The sequence below is a fragment of the Mus musculus genome, chromosome 1 (assembly GCF_000001635.26).
Source record: "Mus musculus strain C57BL/6J chromosome 1, GRCm38.p6 C57BL/6J".
Taxonomy (NCBI): Eukaryota; Metazoa; Chordata; class Mammalia; order Rodentia; family Muridae; genus Mus; species Mus musculus.
Window position 1 is genome coordinate 55367578 of NC_000067.6, and position 12817 is coordinate 55380394.

Sequence of the window (12817 nt, forward strand, 5' to 3'; positions counted from 1 at the left end):
ATGGAGGAGTGTTCCTCTTTCTCCACATCCTTGCCAGCATCTGCTGTCACCTGAATTTTTGATCTTAGACATTCTGACTGGTGTGAGGTGGAATCTCAGGGTTGTTTTGATTTGCATTTCCCTGATGATTAAGGATGTTGAACATTTTTTCAGGTGCTTCTCTGCCATTCGGTATTCCTCAGGTGAGAATTCTTTGTTCAGTTCTGAGCCCCATTTTTTAATGGGGTTATTTGATTTTCTGAAGTCCACCTTCTTGAGTTCTTTATATATGTTGGATATTAGTCCCCTATCTGATTTAGGATAGGTAAAGATCCTTTCCCAATCTGTTGGTGGTCTCTTTGTCTTATTGACGGTGTCTTTTGCCTTGCAGAAACTTTGGAGTTTCATTAGGTCCCATTTGTCAATTCTCGATCTTACAGCACAAGCCATTGCTGTTCTGTTCAGGAATTTTTCCCCTGTGCCCATATCTTCAAGGCTTTTCCCCACTTTCTCCTCTATAAGTTTCAGTGTCTCTGGTTTTATGTGAAGTTCTTTGATCCATTTAGATTTGACCTTAGTACAAGGAGATAAGTATGGATCGATTGGCATTCTTCTACATGATAACAACCAGTTGTGCCAGCACCAATTGTTGAAAATGCTGTCTTTCTTTCACTGGATGGTTTTAGCTCCCTTGTCGAAGATCAAGTGACCATAGGTGTGTGGGTTCATTTCTGGGTCTTCAATTCTATTCTATTGGTCTACTTGTCTGTCTCTATACCAGTACCATGCAGTTTTTACCACAATTGCTCTGTAGTAAAGCTTTAGGTCAGGCATGGTGATTCCACCAGAGGTTCTTTTATCCTTGAGAAGAGTTTTTGCTATCCTAGGTTTTTTGTTATTCCAGATGAATTTGCAAATTGCTCCTTCTAATTCGTTGAAGAATCGAGTTGGAATTTTGATGGGGATTGCATTGAATCTGTAGATTGCTTTTGGCAAGATAGCCATTTTTACAATGTTGATCCTGCCAATCCATGAGCATGGGAGATCTTTCCATCTTCTGAGATCTTCTTTAATTTCTTTCTTCAGAGACTTGAAGTTTTTATCATACAGATCTTTCACTTCCTTAGTTAGAGTCACTCCGAGATATTTTATATTATTTGTGACTATTGAGAAGGGTGTTGTTTCCCTAATTTCTTTCTCAGCCTGTTTATTCTTTGTGTAGAGAAAGGCCATTGACTTGTTTGAGTTAATTTTATATCCAGCTACTTCACTGAAGCTGTTTATCAGGTTTAGGAGTTCTCTGGTGGAATTTTTAGGGTCACTTATACATATTATCCTATCATCTGCAAAAAGTGATATTTTGACTTCCTCCTTTCCAATTTGTATCCCCTTGATCTGGATGCAGTTTTCAAGACTTAATTCTATTTGGCTCTTTTGCACAATATACTCTGTTATTCATACCTTACAAATCAGTTACAAATTAATTCTGGGGACCTTTGCAAATCAGAGCTATCAAAGATACCAGAATTAAGATGTTAATCTAATCATAGCTAAAACTTACAAAGATTTTTGGTTAGGATTTTGATTTTGACTGTCCATCAAAGCTCATGTATTGCAGTTTGGTCCCCAGCTGGTGGCAGTACAGGAGGTGAAGAAAAATTTAGGCAGAGAATCCTCATTGAGAGAAGGATAATTAAGGATTAATAATTAATAATAAAATAATTATTAATCCACAAGTGGATCTTGGCAGCCTGCCCACTCTTCTCATTGCTTTCCTGATACTATGAGATGAAGAATTTTCTTCCAAGAATGTTTTTCATCGTATGTTTTGATAGATAGGCTCAAAATGATGGGGCCAAGTGACTATCAAGTGAAATATCTGAAACTGAGTCAAAGTAAGTCTATCACTGTATTTTAGATATTCTGTCACAGCAAGGAAAGGCTAACACATTCTCAAGTCAGAACAGATTCTGAGAGTCAGTGGCGGGAAACAGGTTGTTGAATTAGAAGAGAACAGCTCATGTGAAAAGGGCACTTGTATCTCAACAAAAGAGGAGATTTAGATATCTGTTTAGATAGCAGTTTAGATAGTAGATGGCTTTTACAAAGATAACATGAAATAGTACTGTGTACAGGGACTTCAAGCATGGCTCTGTTGGTAAAGAGCTTGCCTTTCTTTTTTATTTCTTTTTTTTTCTTGGCAAAGAATTTTATTAATCTTTTCCAAGCTTTATTCCCAGGCTTCTTCAGCTTAATTTGCCGCAAAGAATGAATTATGTATAAGTGAAAACTGAAAAGAGCAGCAGTGTCGGGGTGGGGTGGGGTGTTGGGCTTAAAAATATTAGAGATTTTATCAGATCCATAATAAACAAAAAAATTTTAAAAAGCAGTCATGATATAAAATACCAGCTCCTGTAACTCCTGCAAGTGTCACTTTCTTCAGAAGTTGCTTCGATTCAGTTTGGCTCATTCTTAGAAGTCTCATCAAAATTCTCCATCAGATCTGAAACTTCCTCCTCCTCCTCTCCAGGAGCAAGAGGTGCTTTTGCATCCATGGGTTGTTTGGGCAGAGCTTCATTTGGTCTCCTTAAACTACTCACACCGTCTGCACCGAGCTGGTTGAGGATGCTGGGAAGCATCGCTGTCAGCTGCTTTGTCTCAGCATGGCCTGTAATCCTGAAGGTGTTTGCTGCCAGGGATGTCTGAACTTTAGGGTTGTTAAAATGGATCACTGTTCCTTGGTTTGTAAACATGTTCACCTCTTCAATACCAGAGGTATTGTTTACTCCTAACTTCTTTAAGGAGAACTAGAAAGGCCAGCTTTTCACGAAACTGAAGAGCATGCCTTTCTAACACAAAGATTTAGCATGGATCCCCAGCACCCACATAATAAGCCAGGCACACGTTGTAATCTCAGTCATAGGGACACAGACACATGAGGGTCTCTGGGGCTTGCTGGCTAAGAAGACAAGCTAAAGTAAGAGACCTTGTATCAAAATAAGGTAGGGAACAATTGGGGAAAACATCTGAATTTGGATTCTGGCCACCACAGTATATGAACATACATATATGTACACCCATGCACATATATACACCAAGTATAATAATGACATCTTACAAACCTAAGTATGTCTTTTGATTCAGTTTATCATAGGATCCCAATGCCACTCATATTTTTTCTATCAGTCTGTTCAGATCATAGTTCTTGTGTCTTGGTCTGCTTTTTGCTACTAATGAATAACAAAGGTTGGGCAACTTTGTAGAGTAGAAGTCTATTTTGGAGGTTCAAGGTCAAAAGTTGCATCTGGTGATGACAGCCTTTCAGGGGGAATCCTGAGGTGGTACAGGACACTACACAGCAAGAGGCTGTGTGTGTGTGTGTGTGTGTGTGTGTATTTCTGTGCCTGTCTATCTTCTAATCTCACTCATAAAACTACTTGCATTCAATCATGCACATCCACCCTGATGGTTATCTAATTCCAATTACCTTCCCAAACTCAACCTCTAAAAGTATTTGAATCTAGTTTATACTGTCTTAATTCTTGTCTCAGTCACTGTTCTATTGCTGTGAAGAGACACCATGATCACAGAAACTCTTACAAAGGAAAACATTTAATTGGGGCTGGCTTACAGTTTCAGAGGCTTAAGTCCATTGTCATTATGGAAGGAAGCGTGATGAGACGCAGGCAGACATGGTGCTTGAGAAAGAGCTGAGAGTTCTACATTTGGATCTTCAGGCATCAGGAAGAGCCACTGGGCTTGGCTTTGGCTTTTGAAATCTCAAAGCCTGCCTCCAGTGACATGCTTCCTTCACCCGTCTTCAACAAAGCCACACTTCCCAATCCCAACTAGTGCCATTCCCTGGTGACTAAGTATTTGATTATATGAGGCCGCGCTTATTCAGACCACCACAATTTCTTACAATGGAAGTAAATTCGAACTCATAAACCTTTGGGAAAGACAAACTGTATCCAAACTGTAGCACATTTTTGCTGTACTCCAGGACTTACCCAAACCTGCCTTTCTTGCTAGTTTTCCTGAAGTGGAAACTTAAGGGTTTTTTGGAAAGTCAGTTATGTTGAAAGGTGTTTTGTTTGGGCAAACATGTGAAGGAACATTTCGTTAAAGTGGACACAGGTGTGAAAGGCTAAGGCAGACTTGTGAAGGAACATTTCGCCGAAGCAGACACAGAAAAGAGGATACTCTGCTAAAGCAAGCATGTGAAAGGGCACACGATGAAGGATTCTTTGCTAACAATGCATGCATCAGTCTGCCTTACATTGTGTAGCTGGGCTGCATTTGTCAGGACTCCATGGAGTCCTGCACCAAAAAAACTTGTGGTGGTGTGCTGCAGTCCTTGCTGCTTCTGGGGACTCAGGCTGATTGGCAGAGTGATGTCAACTGAGACAAACACATGTGTTAAGGCACAAAAAGTGCTGAGGCAAGGCACATGGAGGACCCGTGATGTTTGGAGGGTATAAAAAGGACCCGATGGACAGTGACAGAGGCTGAGCTTGGCTTGCTTACAGAGCTAGCTGTGCAACCTCGTGGGTCTTGTCTTCACTGATCTATGCTTCCCTGAGAGAGGCACAGTCAAGAACTTCTGGTCTTCTTCCCTGGTCCCTCCTGTTGACTTGAGCTGACGCTGAGGCCTGGCTGTCTCTGCTAGGTAGTGCCACTGCTGCTGACTCATATCTGCTATCCCTACTCTACTGAACTGGACTCCTGGTGATTCTGTGAAGTGTTTGTGAGTGTATCGAGCTGCTCTTGACCTGTGAACTAAATTTCCTGACAACACAGATGGTAGTTGCTCCAAAGAACCTTTCTAAACAGGTCCACCCCACCACCCCCATATTCTTTCTTTCCCAGTACTGCTGGTGGGTAGTGGGCTAAAAGGGAGGTTATAGCATTTAAGAACCATCGTAAAAATAAGGTCTGAAAAAAAAATTTAAAGTTACATCTTCCCTTGCTGACATTTTTTCCCCTTACTGCCTCGTAAGGGTTCTAGCTCCATAGTTTAACTCCTAGTGTCTACTTCACGCTCTCCTTGTCTTAATATCCCTTTAGATGTTTTCTGAATTTACAAAACTAAGTGACCATTTCATATCTATGGTGAGCTACCTCTGTGTTATGGCACTGAGATAGGTTAAAGATCAAGGTGCTTGGTTCTTGTTTTGATACTAAGAGGTTGTAGATTTCTATGATCGTGGGAGAAAGAGCTAAGCAGGCAACCACCCCACCCTGCCTTGGTGCATACATGTGCACACCCAGTGTAGCAATATGAGAGGTGCCAGGTGCAGAAATAAAAACCACATAAAAGGACACATTTTAAAGATGTCTCTGCTTCCATTTACTTATTTTTTTAAAATTTCGTGTTGCCAGTTGTGCTAACTTTGTTTTGGGAGATTATCAGATGCCTCATTTTCCTACAATGATTGGGTGTTTGAATGGAATCGATGAGAGATCAAGGTTTTACAGAAGCAGAGGGGCCAAGTCAGACTTCCTCTACAGGGAACATAGGACTTACTTTTGCAGAGGATGTTATAGGAATGATTGACACAAGAGCAGTATCAGATTTACTGTAAAATCCATTGTAAAAATTAGTTTATTTGATTTTTCTGCTTATCATGAGTCTAGATCAGCATTTTTCAACCTGTTGGTCTTGACCCCTTTAAGAGTTGAATGATGCCTTTCCAGTTGGCAACAGTATCGGGTCACCTTGGGCGCGGAGTCGACAGACACCCCCAAGGTCCCTAGAGAACTCTCCATGTGATCTTAGGACCACTGGTGAGTGGAACACAACTTCTTTTCCAGTCCAATCTCGCGGGACCTGAGACAGCATTAGGGAAGCAGAAAACTGGCCTGACCAGGGGCACAAATCCCTTCTGGTTGGTGCCAGTACCTGGTCACCCTGTGCGCGGAGTTGGCGGACACCCCCATGGTCCCTAGAGGACTCTCTACGCTATCTTAGGACCACTGACCAGACAGCGCCACGCTCCTCAAAGGAGACACCACTTCCAGGCACTGTAACACGCCCAGGATCTTTGACAACAGGATCCCAGGATAAAAGGAGCTTGGTCACACCACTATTTCAGGGTCTCAGAGGAACTTGACTTCCAAGAACTCTGACACACCCAGAATCTCAGGTTCACAGGAGCCCACAAGCAAAGGATCACAGAGAAAGCTGGACCTGAATCAACTGGGATTATAGGAAGGACAGGCTCCAATCAGATATATTGAGGACAGCAAATACTTGAGATAATCAGATGGCAGGAGGCAAGCTTAAGAACAGAAGCAACAGAAACCAAGGTTACTTGGCATCATCAGAACCAAACTCTCCCACCATAACAAGTCCTGGATACACAATCACACCAGAAAAGCAAGACATGGATCTAAAGTCACTTCCTATGATGATGATGGAGGACTTTAAGAAGGAAATACAGGAAAACACAGGTAAACAGCCTTTAAAGAGGTTACACAAAAATGCCTTAGAGAGTTACAGGAAAACAACACCAAACAGGAGATGGAATTGAACAAAACCAACCAGGATCTAAAAAGGGAAATAGAAACAATAAAGAAAACCCAAAGGGAGACAACTCTGGAGATAGAAACCCTAGGAAAGAAATCTGGAACCATAGATACGAGCATCAGCAACAGAGAATCTCAGGTGCAGAAGATTCCATAGGAAACATGGACACAACAATCAAAGAAAATGCAAAATGCAAAAAGATTCTAATTCAAAACATCCAGGAAATTCAGGACACAATGAGAAGACCAAACCTACGGATAATAGGAGTAGATGAGAATGAAGATTTTCAACTTGAAGGGCCAGCAAATATTTTCAACAAAATTATAGAAGAAAACTTTCCATATCTAAAGAAAGAGATGCCCATGAACATATAAGAAGCCTACAGAACTCCAAATAGACTGGACCAGAAAAGAAATTCCTCCCGACTCATAATAATTAGAACAACAAATGCACTAAATAAAGACAAAATATTAAAAGCAGTAATGTAAAAAGGACAAGTAACATATAAAGGCAGGCCTATAGAATTACTCCAGACTTCTCACCAGAGACTATGAAAGCCAGAAGATCCTGGACAGATGTTATACAGACACTAAGAGAACACAAATGCCAGCCCAGGCTACTATACCCAGCCTAACTCTCAATTACCACAGATGGAGAAACCAAAGTATTCAATGACAAAACCAAATTCACACAATATCTATCCACGAATCCAGCCCTTGAAAGGATAATAACAGAAAAAAAACCAATACAAGGATGGAAACTACACCCTAGAAAAAGCAAGAAAGTAATCCTTTAACAAACCTAAGAGAAGACAGCACAAGAATAGAATGCCAACTCTAACAACAAAAATAACAGGAAGCAACAATTACTTTTCCTTAAGATCTCTTAATATCAATGGACTCAACTCCCTAATAAAAAGACATAGACTAACAGAATGGCTAAACAAACAGGACCCAACATTCTGCTGCTTACAGGAAACCCATCTCAGGGAAAAAGACAGACACTACCTCAGAGTGAAAGGCTGGAAAACAATTTTCCAAGCAAATGGTCTGAAGAAACAAGCTGGAGTAGCCATTTTAATATCGAATAAAATCGATTTCCAACCCAAAGTTACCAAAAAAGACAAGGAGGGACACTTCATACTCATCAAAGGTAAAATCCTCCAAGATGAACTCTCAATTCTGAATATCTATGCTCCAAATGCAAGGGCAGCCACATTCATTAAAGACACTTTAGTAAAGCTCAAAGCACACATTGCACATCACACAATAATAGTGGGAGACTTCAACACACCACTTTCATCAATGGACAGATCATGGAAACAGAAACTAAACAGGAACACAGTGAAACTAACAGAAGTTATGAAACAAATGGAATTAACAGATATCTACAGAACATTTTATCCTAAAACAAAAGTATTTACCTTCTTCTCAGCACCTCATGGTACCTTCTCCAAAATTGACCATATAATTGGTCACAAAACAGGCCTCAACAGATCCAAAAATATTGAAATTGTCCCATGCATCCTATCAGACCACCATGGACTAAGGCTGATCTTCAATAACAACATAAATAATAGAAACCCAACAATCACGTGGAAGCTGAATAACACTCTTCTCAATGATACCTTGGTCAAGGAAGGAATAAAGAAAGAAATTAAGACTTTTTAGAGTTTAATGAAAATGAAGCCACAACATACCCAAACTTATGGGACACAATGAAAGCATTTCTAAGAGGAAAACTCATAGCTCTGAGTGCCTCCAAAAAAAACCTAGAGAGAGCACACACTAGCAGCTTGACAACACACCTAAAAGCTCTAGAAAAAAAGGAAGCAAATTCACCCAAGAGGAGTAGACGGCAGGAAATAATCAAATTCAGGGGCGAAATCAATCAAGTGGAAACAAGAAGAACTATTCAAAGAATCAACCAAAGGAGGAGCTGGTTCTTTGAGAAAATCAACAAGATAGATAAACCCTTAGCCAGACTCACTAGGGGGCACAGGGACAGCATCCTAATTAACAAAATCAGAAATGAAAACAGAGACATAACAACAGATCCTGAAGAAATCCAAAACACCATCAGATCCTTCTACAAATGGCTATACTCAACAAAACTGGAAAACCTGGATGAAATGGACAAATTTCTAGACAGATATTACGTACCAAAGTTAAATCAGGATTAAGTTAACGATCTAAACAGTCCTATATACCCTTAAGAAATAGAAACAGTCATTAATGGTCTCCCAATGAAAAAAAGCCCAGGACCAGATGGGTTTAGTGCAGAGTTCTATCAGACCTTCAAAGAAGACCTAATTCCACTTCTTCTCAAACTATTCCACAAAATACAAATAGAAGGTACTCTATCCAACTCATTCTATGAAGCCACAATTAATCTGATATCTAAACCACAGAAAGATCCAACAAAGATAGAGAACTTCAGACCAATTTCCCTTATGAATATTGATGCAAAAATACTCAATAAAATTCTCACTAACCGAATCCAAATACACTTTAAAGCAATCATCCATCCTGACAAAGTAGGTTTTATTCCAGGGATGCAGGAATGGTTTAATATACGGAAATCCATCAACGTAATCCATTATATAAACAAACTCAAAGACAAAAACCACATAATCATCTCCTTAGACGCGGAGAAAGCATTTGACAAAATCCAACACCCATCTATCATAATAGTCTTGGAAAGATCAGGAATTCAAAAAACATGATAAAAAGCAATCTACAGCAAACCAGTAGCCAACATCAAAGTAAATGGTGAGAAGCTGGAAGCAATCCCACTAAAATCAGGGACTAACAAGGCTGCCCTCTTTCTCCCTATCTATTCAACACTGTTGAATAGACAACAAAAGGAGATCAAGGGGATACAAATTGGAAAGGAAGAAGTCAAAATATCACTTTTTGCAGATGATAGGATAATATATATAAGTGACCCTAAAAATTCCACCAGAGAACTCCTAAATCTGATAAACAGCTTCAGTGAAGTAGCTGGATATAAAATTAACTCAAACAAGTCAATGGCCTTTCTCTACACAAAGAATAAACAGGCTGAGAAAGAAATTAGGGAAACAACACCCTTCTCAATAGTCACAAATAATATAGAATACCTTGGTGTGACTCTAACTAAGGAAGTGAAAGATCTGTATGATAAGAACTTCAAGTCTCTGAAGAAAGAAATTAAGGAAGATCTTAGAAGACAGAAAGATCTCCCATGCTCATGGATTGGCAGGATCAATATAGTAAAAATGGCTATCTTGCCAAAAGCAACCTACAGACTCAATGCAATTCCCATCAAAATTCTAACTCAATTCTTCAACGAATGGAAAGAGCAATCTGTAAATTCATCTGGAATAACAAAAAGCCTAGGATAGCAAAAACTCTTCTCAAGGATAAAAGAACCTCTGCTGGAATCACCATGCCTGACCTAAAGCTGTACTACATAGCAATTGTATAAAAACTGCATGGTACTGGTATAGCGACAGAGAAGTAGACCAATGGAATAGAATTGAAGACCCAGAAATGAACCCACACACCTATGGTCACTTGATCTTTGACAAGGGAGCTAAAACCATCCAGTGGAAAAAAGACAGCATTTTCAACAAATGGTGCTGCTACAACTGGTGGTTATCATGTAGAAGAATGTGAATTGATCCATTTTTAACTCCTTGTACTAAGGTCAAGTCTAAGTGGATCAAGGAACTCTGTAGGAAGCCATTTCAGGCTGTAAACAGGCCAGCCAGATGGAAATCTACTCCAGGCAGTAAACAAGCCCATGTTTGGTGGATGGCCCACCCTTAATCCCTGATTGGCTGAGCAAGCCTGCCTGGTGAGGTGATGTGACCTGTGGTGATTGGTGGGGGCGTGGTTGTGGCTAGAGTGGAGAAAAACATTTGTAACTAGAGAGGCTGGGGGATTTGAAAAAAGTAGCTGCCTGAGTAAAAACTGCATTAAGTAGAACCGGTGGTTGTGTCTTTCTTGCTGGTCGAGTGGGACACGACAGAACTCCACATAAAACTAGAGACACCAAAACTTATAGAGGAGAAAGTGGGGAAAAGCCTGGAAGATATGGGCACAGGGGAAAAATTCCTGAATAGAACAGCAATGGCTTGTGTTGTAAGATCGAGAATCAACAAATGGGACCTCATAAAATTGCAAAGCTTCTGTAAGGCAAAAGACACTGTCAATAAGACAAAAAGTCCACCAACAGATTGGAAAAGGATCTTTACCAATCCTAAATCAGATAGGGGATTCATATCCAATATATATAAAGAACTCAAGAAGGTGGACTCCAGAAAATCAAATAACCCCATTAAAAATGGGGCTCAGAGCTAAGAATTCTCACCTGAGGAATACCGAATGGCTGAGAAGCACTTGAAAAAATGTTCAGCATCCTTAGTCATCAGGGAAATGCAAATCAAAACAACCCTGAGATTCCATCTCACACCAGTCAGAATGGCTAAGATAAAAAATTCAGGTGACAGCAGATGCTGGCAACGATGTGGAGAAAGAGGAACACTCCTCCATTGTTGGTGGGATTGCAAGCTTGTACAACCACTCTGGAAATCAGTCTGGCGGTTCCTCAGAAAATTGGACATAGTACTACCAGAGAATCCCGCAATACCTCTCCTGGGCATATATCCAGAAGATGTTCCAACTGGTAATAAGGACACATGCTCCACTATGTTCATAGCAGCCTTATTTATAATAGCCAGAAGCTGGAAAGAACCCAGATGTCCCTCAACAGAGGAATGGATACAGAAAATGTGGCACATTTACACAATGGAGTACTGCTCAGCTATTAAAAACAATTAATTTATGAAATTCCTAGGCAAATCAATGAATCTGGACAGTATCATCCTGAGTGAGGTAACTCAATCACAAAAGAACTCACATGATATGGACTCACTGATAAGTGGATATTAGCCCAGAAACTTAGAATACCCAAGATACAAGTTGCAAAACACATGAAACTCAAGAAGAACGAAGCCCAAAGTTCTCACTTTGCCTCTTCTTAGAATTGTGAACAAAACACCCATGGAAGGAGTTACAGAGACAAATTTTGGAGCTGAGACGAAAAGATGGACCATCTGGAGACTGCTGCACCTGGGCATCCATCCCATAATCAGCCTCCAAACGCAGACACCATTGCACACACTAGCAAGATTTGCTGAAAGGACCCTGGTATAGCTGTCTCTTCTGAGGCTATGCCAGTGCCTGGAAAACACAGAAGTGGATGCTCATAGTCATCTATTGGATGGAACACAGGGCCCCCAATGGAGGATCTAGAGAATGTACCCTAGGAGCTAAATGGGTCTGCAACCCTATAGGTGGAACAACAATATGAACTAACCAGTACCCCCAGAGCTCGTGTCTCTAGCTGCATATGTAGCAGAAGATGGCCTAGTCGGCCATCATTGGGAAGAGAGGCCCCTTGGTCTTGCAAACTTTCTATGCCTCAGTACAGGGGAATACCAGGGCCAAGAAGTGGGAGTGGGTGGGTAGGGGAGTGGGTGGGAAGGTATGGGGGAATTTTGGGATAGCATTTGAAATGTAAATGAAGAAAATACCTAATATAATAAATAATTAAAAAAAGATTTGAATGACCCTTTCACAGGGGTCACATATCAGATATCCTGCATATCAAATATGTAGTTTATGATTACAGTTATGAAGTAGCACTGAAATAATTTTATGGTTAGGGGATCACCACAACGTGAGGCCCCTAAAGGGTCATAGCAGTAGGGAGTTTGAGAACCACTGATATACTTGAATATGAGGGCAAATATCCTTAATTCTAGCAGTTGGAATGAGGAGACAGGAGGATCTTGAGTTCAGGTTAGCCTGAGTAACACAGCTAGATCCTAATGAGAGAGATGGAAGGGGAAGAAACAGAGAGGCAGAAAACAGAGCCTGCTGCCCAGAGTGAGGTAGGAACTCAAGACTTACTTGTAGGTTAAGATAATGAATTCACTAGTGACCCCTCACCCCACTGTGCACTTTACCTGTAATCCTCATTGTCTTAGGGTTTCATTGCTGTGACAAGACACCATGACCACGACAAGTCTTATAAAGGAAAGCATTTAATTGGAGCTGACTTACAGATCACAGGCTTAGCCTGTTGTCATCATGACCTGTAACATAGTAGCATAGTGGCATACAGGCAGCCATGGTGCTGGAGAGGAAGCCAAGAGTTCTACAACTGAGTGGCAGACATCAGAATGTGAGAATGCCAACTGGCCCTAGGTGAACATCTGAGATCTCAATGCCCACCCCCAGTGATACATTTCTTTCAACT

At 40.6% G+C, this 12817-nt stretch overlaps 1 pseudogene; it reads right to left on the minus strand.

Moving 5' to 3' along the window:
* Nucleotides 1-2435: 2435 nt before the first annotated feature.
* Nucleotides 2436-2750, minus strand: Gm29138 (annotated as a pseudogene).
* Between the last annotated feature and the right edge of the window lie 10067 nt (nt 2751-12817).